Below are 11545 nucleotides of genomic sequence, written 5' to 3' on the forward strand. Positions count from 1 at the left end.
TGGTCTTGTTCGCTGGGGAAGAGTGTTCAGTTAGGGTTGAAAAATGTCTTAAAAGTAGTGTAGTAGTAGTAAAATAATAAATTTATCCTATCCTAATCTTAACTAATATTATAAATGCGAAAGTAAGCTTGTTTGTTTGTACCTCTTCACGATTTATCTGCATGCATAGGTACAGAAAAGGCCATAAGGTAAGAAGGTACTTTCATGCCGAAAAAATATATGTTCCCGTGGGAAATACTCGCGGGCGGTGCCACGGGTGCCAATTGTTCATAATAATCATAATATGTTATAGCATAGGTATTTCTTTTTCATTTCGCGTTGTCTATCGACAGTTTAACTTCATATATCTAATATGTATACAGCATTTTGAACAATTGAATACATATAAAGCATATCATCTTTATAAATTATATAAATCAAGGAATTATTTTGATGTCTAATAATACAAAAACTCAGATAGCAAACTCAGTCTTTAAAATAAATACTAAGTTTTGACTTTGGCCGCTTTTGTGATCTTCTACTTCTACATACTTAATATGTACTTTAATCACACACTTAAATGCTATTAAAATAGAGTAAACCTCCTACAATATTAAAAAAAAAAATAAGTTGAATACAAAACGTCATATTATATTCAGTGACAAAACATTCTGCTCTTGTACCTAGTCAGTTAATAAAACAAATTCAATTTTCATCGCTCTATTCCACCGAATTCGAAATTCGAATGACTTGTGCGCAAACACTGGCTGACAATCGAGGCGCTCGGTCACGCGCTCTAATATTTATTTTATCAATATTCCACCGCTCTAAACGGCGACATTTTGACTCGTTTAAACATGGAATTGTCTTGGCATTCAAATGTTTTTTGAAAACTACATTCTTATTTAGTTAATTATCAATCTTTTTCATTTGTTGAGAACATAGGTTATGTAATAAAATTTTACTTAAATATTTGTTTTTTGAAGAGAAAACACAGAAAACATGCTAGGCATGGTCAAATTTAATTATTTATTTTACCCAGGCACTAGTAGCACTTAATAAATAAAACAATCGACTGGGCAGCCACTAGACAGACCGGTGGAGCATTGTGAAGTGCAACAGAATATTCAGTCAAATATTGCGATGCGCTTTCATATTTATTATTCTGTTTGGAAAACAATAACGCAACCTACAATTTTTTTTTTTTGCTTTATTCTTTGGAGCTAAATGGCGGTTTTACACAAATTCGTTTAAGATTTTCTATTCAGGTGCGTTTTGACTGGAGCACTTCTAATTCCACACGTTTCCCGGAGGGATTACGTCACGTTACCTGAGGTGTCACGTCTGACGTGTCCGACACCCATCATTGCGTAGTAACTTCGCAAAAATACGGGAATATATTCATCTCCTAATTCCTGCCTCCTGTCGCACGTCGCTCTTCGCAAGTCAAATTTGCGATAAGGGCTGCCACAAAAAGCGAGTGCATTGGATTTGCTTTTGGATATTGGATTGATTTTTTGCTTTATCTTCTTATCACTGATTTAAAAAAAAAACAAATTTTGAAATTCGAACCATAGCAGCAAAACATATATAAACAAAGCATAGAAATTATTTTTTATAAAAAATATAATTCTGTGATAAGTATTACAATTGTAAAAACACTGTACTGTATGTACTTTACAATTTTTTTACAATTGCAAACGGCATTGGATGGTAATGAATAAATTATCCTAATTTTTGGGAGAAAAATATTCCATAGTAACTTTTTAAAGACAAAACCAAAATATTTCTTGCGCTCTCTTAGTAATTCTGATGCAAGCAGCCGCAGCCCTGGCGTGCAGTCTTGGAGTGACAGCCGACGACATATTTTATTCAGAGCGCGCGGCCGTAATACCGTCGAAGCAGATAAATTGTTTTACCGCGAACACCACGTCCTCTTCGGCGTTTGCATGATGAGCTCATTTTTTATGCTCGAATAAAATTGTGTTAGCCACCACTGTTGAGATAGTATGGCTGCTTTGTGTGGAGTGGAGCGCGCGTTGTTGTAATCAATATAACTTTTTTGGTTACCTACTTCTTATTTCGAAATTGATGATCACATCAATTTCAAATTAAGAAGTAAGCTTGGTGAAACGCCATATCTCGCCATATATTAGCATATATCGCCTCGCAATAAAAAAGGATTTAAAATATCTCAGACAGATGATTCCACTGTTCAAGTAAAACTTCTTGTACGTAAGGAGAAAATTGTCCTGCCTCCATGGACGGAAGTTTTAAATACAGTTTATCTACTGGCTTGTACCTGCCCACAAGAAATTGTAATGCATACCTACTCAGTTTATACGATAATATGTATGTAATAAGAAATAATACATATCCTTATCAGTCTGACAAAAAAGGATAAAAGGAAATAATAGGAAAGCAACCGGAAAAAAGAAACAACGACAACTTAGATGAGAGAGAGAGAGGGGGGGGGGGCAACAAGCTCGCGTTCTAAGCTGATACTCTAACCTCCTCATCTAACCTCATGCGCCAGCCACCCGCCGCCGTAAGAAAGTATTCAGGAAGGCTGTTCGGATATTTATGAATGGTGGCGCGCTTGAGTGAAGGGCACGAGTGGATTTAGATATCCCTGGACGATGTGACTTGTGACTGATGTTCTCTTTCATGTTTCCTGTAATACTGACAAACTTGGGAAAATTCTTTATTTAAGTACTTTATTTTATTTTTTCATTGTTCAATAGTTTTTATTGGCGTATATTAATATTCATATGCTTACATTCAGTGTGAAAACGCAAATTAAGGTTTCGGTTCTTAGTATTTTACTGGAATATTTTTTTGTAAATAAACCTAATGCTTATTTCGATAGCAAAAGGAATCATAAAAATATATTACTTAAGATGCCATTTGCACTTGAAAAATAGTCCCAGAAAAATACTTAATGTGTTTTGATAATTTCTTACTTATTCATGGCGTTGTATATAAGTATGCGCTGTAAATAACACTAAATCGAATTTTGAACCGTTGTATGCTAGCAATAGTCTAATCTGAAACAACAGTCTGCAGGCCTTTCGTAGTTCTGTATTCACTACAACCTTTAAACTAATCTCAAATAACCTATACGCGTTCACATTCATAATTAATTAGTTTGAGACGGTATCCTGTATCAGTACGTGGGAGCTGCAACCGTCAATATTAAATGTCGACTGCAAATATCTGCACGCGAGTTAACGGGATCCGCATTAGGGATTCGATATAATCAAAGTAGACAAATTAGTTGTTAATTAGCTGAGTATGCAGACGTGATTATTAGAGGATGAAGACATGTACTTTTCTAAGAATAGGTAAAATAAAAATAAGTAGTGCACCAAGGAAACAAAATGCCTACCTTGATTTATTCCAAGCAATATTTAAGGTTAATGTGTGGATAGGTTAGGGTCGTTTAGTTAAAGATTAGGTGATAATTGAACGATGAAATAAATCATTGAAAAATTACCACATAAAGATCTCTCTCACACTCATCAGAGCGATTTCCTTGTTCCTTGCTCAACCTTAAAACATTGTCAACGTCTGTTTTCTTTTGAAAAAGTGGAGAAGAATTATTTTTTGGTTTTCTTCATCCATACATGATGAAAACTCATTACACTTTGACTCAAACGATGCATTGTAAGAATTTTCCTAAATCTTAAGTAAAGTATATCTCAAAAGAAAGCCTCTCCGAATTATAACTGTTTATATTTAAAATAATGCGAGATTGTGGTATTTGGGCAAATATTTAAAGGTGCCGCTCAAAGGGTGGTTTTTGCGACTCCTTTGACCGGCTTTGACGCGGCATGCGGTCCGGTAAACCGATTAGCTGAAACCTCAGCCCCGAGGAGAATTCTAACCAAATTTCCCGACTTTGATGGATATTTGCTATTTTTGTTGACCAAACTCATGTTCGGACTTTCGGTCTTTACCTTTCTGGACGTTATTCAGATGGGTAAATACAAAAATAAAAAATGTAGAAACAAAATAAGTTTAATGTGAATCAAATGTGTTATTAGATTATTGTCAATCAAACTCTTACCTAAAACCAACTTGCAGTTTTTCAGGTAATAAATGACGCGTTACGTTTGCTTCTCGCCAATCACAAGTCAATTTAAAAAAGTAAAATAGCCAAAAACCAAGCAAAATAACCATAAACAACCAATAAAAAAAGGTAGGTAACCGGATAGTTTAATCATATGCCGCTCATAATCACGCAAAATTATTGATAATAATGACCTGAAATCCGGGAATTTCAAATTCAATTCTAACTAGTTCGGCCTATTTATAATAATGTCGTAAACCAAATATATCCAGGAGAAAGTCCCCAGATAACTATAATATTATTGTGAGTATCGCACTCGTACACCTCTTGTATGATGTAAATATCTACGCTTTACGACTGACTGACACTAAAATGTACTCAAATAAAATTGTTGCCCATCAAAATATCTTACTTCTCAACGCGCTGAATTCAGGTCCTAACCATAGATAGGTAATTGGTTGTTTACTGGAAGGAAAGTGCCAAAAAATATATTTTTTGTATAATGGATTTATAGTTAGTTTCATTCATTGATAAATGATATTTATATAATAACTAGCTGCTCGTCCAAGCTTCGGTCGGTAAAACCATAATAAATTATACATCTAAACTTTCCTCAAGAATCCGTTTTGTAATTTTAAATACCGAAGCATACATAGGGACTGGTAGACAGCGGGATACGTTTTTTTTTGTAATATTGTATTGATGTCATTAATCAGAAAAACAAAACTTGGAAACTCATCATTATTTTAGTCCCAAATCCAATTTTAAATGGAATCAGGGCAATGGCGCATGAGATGAGAACAAAGATGAATAAGATTCATCTTTAAGACTTTCATATCACATTCCTAAAGCATTACTTCGAACATTTTTCGCTTTCATCTTAAATCATAATTGTTTAAAAATATATTTCCAGAATAATCAGTACGTACTTCCCTCTCTCTCAGTGCAGTTCCCTGCTTTATCTTCTCCACTTCACAGTTCACATGGCCTTTCCCATGCCACATCTAGTGCTGTGTGGTCGTGGTTAGTGACTTATTCATCAGTCGGCAAGGCTTCGCGGCTCCACCTGTGGTTACACGGAACTTAACGAACCCCTGAATCTTTAATACAGTTTCATTTAATGTACGCTAGTTCCTCAAGTTTGTTTGAAATGCTCAAACAACCCTAACTAAAATATAATATGAAGGGTCATATGGAAAGTAGGGGTGGCGAACAGAGGAGCAAATTGGCCGGCTTGAGTTTAATTATTTTCTTCTACAGGATCGTATTTGATGTTTTAAATATTTATGCGTTCTTATAATTAGAAACTAAAAATTACCATCGTCGTTAGATAGAGTAACGAAAAAAAATATTTTATTGAGATAGTTCGGTATCTATGTACTCAAATATTGATTCTCAAATCAAATCCCTCCAATGCATACGCAACTAAACGTAATACAATTACATGAAATCAAAAGCAGAATTAATTCCATTTGGAATACAAACGTCGACCTGCTCGGGTGACTCGTCAAACGGTCCTACTTCGCAAATTAGATTTGCCATAAAGCCTGTTTTAATTTGCGCCGTCACTAAACACTGGAAGCTGTTTAATGTTTAAGCAGGCAGTATTGACTCTCTCGGGCGGTTACAATCCGTTGACATTCAAACAAAGCAAATATGTTCTCGACGCGAGCCGCGGTCGCTGGTAATAAGCTTAGCGTTCTGGGCGGCGACCGCCCAGGCCTGCCGCCGGACCGCCCAAACCCGTATTATTAAATTCTTTTGTTGGTCTGCGTCCAGTCATCCAGGTATTCAGCGGCCGCTCCTCGGGATCAACGTAAATATCTCTGTATCTCTTTTGAACTCGCACATGATTCAAATCGTTGTTTTGGAACGCGGGGAGCCACGTATATTACACACGCAACTAAAGTTATTTTAACAATTTAATATGAAAAGTTGCAAAGGAACAGGTGCCCGGAATCTCATCCGTTCCGAAATGAAATAAGCTGTATAAATTAAAATGCGAAAATCCGCCCTCGTAGCTGCGGCTTTCTAAGCGCTCCCTCCGCTTCATTTGGAGAGCATTACTCTTCAACAATAAAACTCATTAATTCGCCCGTGCGGTCGCGTTTTATAAATGTTTCACGTATTAATAAAATTAACAAAGCGTTTCTGGCGCGGGTGGTGTAGGCGAAAGGCTATTTCTCGACAAAGCGTCGGAGCGCGATACAAAGGAATCTAAAATAAATACGAGGACTTTAGCAAACAGAAGGCACAAAGCGTCCACCTGACGGAGCGGAGGCAGCGCCTGGGTAGGTCGCTACAACCTACTTTTACAAATGAAGTGGCTGCGACCGACGGATCTGCAGATCAGCCTTGAGGCCCCACCCGCCCAACGGCGAGCCCGATTCTCACGCATGGTTCATTTTATCAGTTTTTTTTCCGATGGTCTCAAGTAAATTTACAATCGAAAAAGTCCGATCATCGATTTGACTTTTTCATTTTGAATATTCTGTAAATGCTGAAAATAACCATTTAAATAAGGAGATAATTGGTGAAATTAACGATTCCGTGAAAATCAGGCCCTGGCATCTCCTTTTCCTACACACGTGACCAAAAATCGTGTTTCTCCTTATCATCTAGACTATAAGTGAAGCGGTGGTGGTGTAATGGTTGATTATTAACTTATGTGTAAAATGAGGAAGGCAAACCACTCCATTAATAGAGGCAAAAAAGTTGTGTGTGTGTTTCACTACACGTAATGACCACGACCCTCAGCCATGAGGAATATGACTATGAAGAAGAAGAAGTAAGTGAAACTCATCGAAAATAAATATAGATATTTCAACAGGTATCTCTATAAAAATTACTGTGAAACAAACAACTTTTATACGTAACGTACGTATTCCTATACAACAACTCTCCGGTAGAATGAAGGAGTATTCCTTCATTCAACGATCCAGTTATTCTCGTAAATTCGAATGACAACAAAACACAATCAAATTGATCAAGACTCAAAATGTTTACCCAGTCAATTCTGGTCAATAACCGTCAGTAAAGGCAAATCTCCACGCTATCAAATAAAGCCGGCTCCACGCGCCAGCAGATCTTATCTGGAGTCCTGCGGGCCGGCGGCGCTAAATCCCCTTATCTCACTCAAATTACATCGCTTTACAGCTCCTCTCAAAAACTGCCAAAGGTACGGCTTTTTTATTTGCTTTAGTTTAGACCCCTACCATTGGTTTGGTGTATTGATGAATAGAAACTTATGGGGCTACAAGACTAAACAATTTTAATAATAACATCTAATAAATAAATCATGAATGTCAACAGAAATTATTTATATTTCTAATAACGGGCCAAATAACAATAACGGGCCAAATAATAGTATAGTAAAAATCAAACCCTATTGTTTGATTATTGAAAACAATTAGCCTATGTTTGAACTTTCATACTAAAATTCATCAAAATCGATCTAGCGGTTCAGCCGTGAAAACGAAACAGATAGACAGACAAACTTTCGCAAAAGACAAAGTCGCATATTTAATATAAAATTTGGATTTTTAGAGACTCTGTAAATCTAAAACTTGGATCAATTTTCCCGTAACTTAAAAAAAGAACTGTACTTCATCTAGTACCTCGTGGTAACAGCGATGGCTTACCAATCGCAATAGCCCCGGCCCAGAGGATTTTACTGCCATTTGCCATCGCAGTGTCGGGAGCTTTACTCTGACATGTCGGAAATTCGCTGTTGACTCCTCGCGTTTATTTCCCGGCTTTCCACGTTTTTCTTCTTCCTAACTGGCTTAAATAGCTTAATCGAATGATTGGAATACCAAATGCAGTTTCATTAAATTTGTTGTAGGCTTCGTATTCATCCTGTATTGCCAAATATTTACTGTTAGCTACCACACCCGGCTTCTCCCTCTTCACTCGAATTACACCCATTAAAAAATTTTTTGGTACACATCAAAAATGATTTTCTTAGTACTCACTTTTATTTTGAAATGACTTAAGCGGCCTCTGCATTATTTTGATGAACATAACAATTACTAACAAATCAAAGTTTTGAAAAGCTAACGGCGAAGACCAAGGCCTTTACTTCGCCATCCATCCCTGTCTGTTTCTAAACTGCTCCAGTTCTTATTCTTCACATTAAAATCGTCAAAACATATACTATAAAAAGAAAACTATATAAAAAAAGGAAAATGTTAATCACTGCGAGCGAAAACTAAGTGGATTACACGTTTCACAATTCACAAAGAAAAACGCGTCAGCGCGACATTCATAAAATATTAGTGGCATAATTTCCAATTTCCCATACAAGCACAGGTAAGATATGCACACTTTAACAATGTTTCCTGCGGGCTTTGTGTCCACGAATTACGGGAAAAGCGAACATTTAAATACCGCCGACACTGTTTTACATGTAAGAGATGCACTTTGCATGTACCTCGCTATAAATGAGGTGACGTGCTTCGAGCAAAAGAATTTTGTTGAAATTTACTCGCTGTAATTTTGTTGTAATATGTAATGCGCTATACTTACTGGTGTTGCGGTTTAAGAAAATAACTATTTGACTCATAAAGCCAGTGTTCAAAAACTTTTGTATTCGCAAATTCAGACAGAGAAAGTCTCTATAGTACATTTACTATAGAAACTTTCTCTGTCTGAATTTGCCATGATGAAAATACCAGATTATCTTACGATAATTTTTAGTTTCAAATTAAATAACAAAGTGGGATATAAAATCACAAAGTTAGATATTGAATTTTGTCTACAAAAACATTGGTATTTTTTATAACTTTGAAAATAAGTACATAAATTGAAATTAATTACTTTTGTGTACTTGACAATATATATATATGTCGTGTCTGTCTGTCGTATCTGCTAACATCGAGGACTTAATAACCCTGCGAATAAAACACATCAAAGCTTTGATACGAAAAAGATACGAAAAAAATAATACCAAAAAGCACTCCAAGTCCACCCCTGTCTCCGTAGCTGCAGGCTCTCGACACAAAGGTGAGGTGATAAGTGCAAACTCAATTAAAACACGAGACACTAGACCGACTCACATTACCGGACTATTAAGCTGGGACGAGCATACTATTTGCATAACATGAAGAGACTGCAGAAAGCATACCTTTATGTTAGATCTCGTAGAAAGATCACATTTGGGTTCTTTCGTATCAGCCCTGTGCCCATATCTAATTCTACGCATTACTTGATCCATATTAACTTCATTTATGGTCCTTAGTCAACCTTCAATAATTATCTTCATTTAAAATTATTGAAGCAATCTCACGACAAAACGTTCCTTATCCATATTTTTTACTCAGTAATATTTGCTTCAGGAGAGTAAGAAATAAATTTGGTTTCGATCAAGAATATATATAAAAATAGGTAATGTTTTAGGTTGAAGAATATTAGCTTGAGATGATAAGGAAATAGAATATAAGAGGTTATATGATGAATTCGAAACAGCCCTAAAGTTTGTTTTTATTTCTTTGTTTCAGTCGATTTTGAGATCATAATTGTCTCACAAATATTACATGGGAAAATTCAAGTGACAACGACTTGTTGATTTTATTTGTTTATCCCTGACTAGCGACCTGGCCCGGTTTCGCACGAGGTCTACAAACCTTCAGGAATAAATTGTCTAACTAATATTTAAATCCGTTGCCTAGTTTAAAAGACGGAAGCTTAGAAACAGACACGCGTGGGGTGTTTTTGTTTTATGTAGTGAAGTAGTAATAGTGAAATACTAAAGACATCACATGACACCAGACACTGTAGATAATATAAAATCTTGGGAACACCCTAACAACTGAACAGCTATAACTCTTCAGTCATTGAGACAATATAAAGACGGGGATTACCCTCTAATCTTAAAGCAGTCTTGGACAAATCCTCATTTACACGTATTACCATCACCTCGTACGGGGGCGTAATGGTCGACTGACCAATGGCCGCGGCCGGGGGCGGGCCGTGATAAATGGGCCCTGATAAGACCCCACTCGCTTTGCGGATCAATCTCGGAAACACCCAAGAATGTTTTTTTTGCTCTCTTGAACTGATAAAGGAACATGGGGTGTAAGTCGGCGAAATAATATTTCATCAAGGTAATCTAATATTATCACAGTTTTATTTTGAATTGTAGAAAGGCACTGAAATATAATGTCGTCAATTTAAATCACGTAGCCGTTATGGCTGAAGGTGGTTGTGGTGGTTGTGTGAATTAAAACACACATTTACTTTCTTGGCAATATAAATGGAATTGTTTGCCAGCTTCAAGAACTTAAAGTTATTCCTACAAACAAAAACTACAAAAGATTTTCGCATATTGCGGGCAGGAGAGCTTAAATAAATCAGTCCAAGTAAATATTCATAATATACTTACATATCATTAGGATTGTTATCAGTGGGGTAGTTCAAGATCAGGATTTCCAGTCTCAGCTATACAAATCTTTTTCGCTATCTTTACAATATACAAATAGTTGTATCTATACAGAAATTATGTCTCAAAAATTCTGATTAACTGCACCTTGACTCGTTCTATGTGCTCTAACGAGTGTCAAAACAAGTGAAAGATCTTACTACAAGAACTGTGCTCAGAGAAAATTAATTACTTCTCTTGCACAATTGGAATTAACAATATATGGCCGATCTAGCCTATCCCTAATACTGCTAAAATTAAAACGTAGCACGCAAAACTGTAAAATTTTACGCAGAATTCCCGAGAAAGATCGTTATTCAAACTACCTCGTGTCCCAATGGAGTAATTTATTTTCGAGTCTGCTCATTAATTAATTGGGCGTCTAGGAGGATGGCTGCTTTTTACGACGACTATAAAGTTATCTTGTGCACTGGCGTGGCGTCATTATCTAAAACAGCCTAAAGGCCGATGCAGACCTGATGCGTATAAAGCAGGCGTTTGCATATGGATTGAATGATAATATACGCATACTACTTTTGCAATAACTTTATAGGGCTTGATGTGCTGTTTTTGGCTTAATATACAGCCTACATTTATCATTATACTTATGACGATGGCATTTATAAATATTATTAAACGTTCAAATTAAAAAATCACGACAATTCTTAAAGTGTGATCTATATAATTGCATCACTAAAGTAATGTGTGTGAATTTTGCGATCGCAAGCATTAATGTGAATGTACCCCGTTTGTGCTCACCCTAAGTCTTCGAATGGGTGGCGGTTAATTTAGTGGAACACTTATTAAAACGACAATAAGTGTTATTTTCATGTCACTAATTTGCGCCACTTTGAGACGAATAACTGACTAAAATTAAATATGGTGCATTTAGTAGATATTTATTATTAACAATTTAAGCCTACGAGATCCTTTTTTACAACGATTCACCTTTCTCCATCTGGGTTTCATACCTTAGTGCTAGGTGAACTAGGCCACAGGCAACAAATGTTTCATTGAGATGTGTTTTATTTTAATAACATTGTTCTCGAACTCTTACTCCGACGAATTTTTATTAT

This window comes from Plodia interpunctella, chromosome 1 (assembly GCF_027563975.2).
Source record: "Plodia interpunctella isolate USDA-ARS_2022_Savannah chromosome 1, ilPloInte3.2, whole genome shotgun sequence".
NCBI classification, from domain to species: domain Eukaryota; kingdom Metazoa; phylum Arthropoda; class Insecta; order Lepidoptera; family Pyralidae; genus Plodia; species Plodia interpunctella.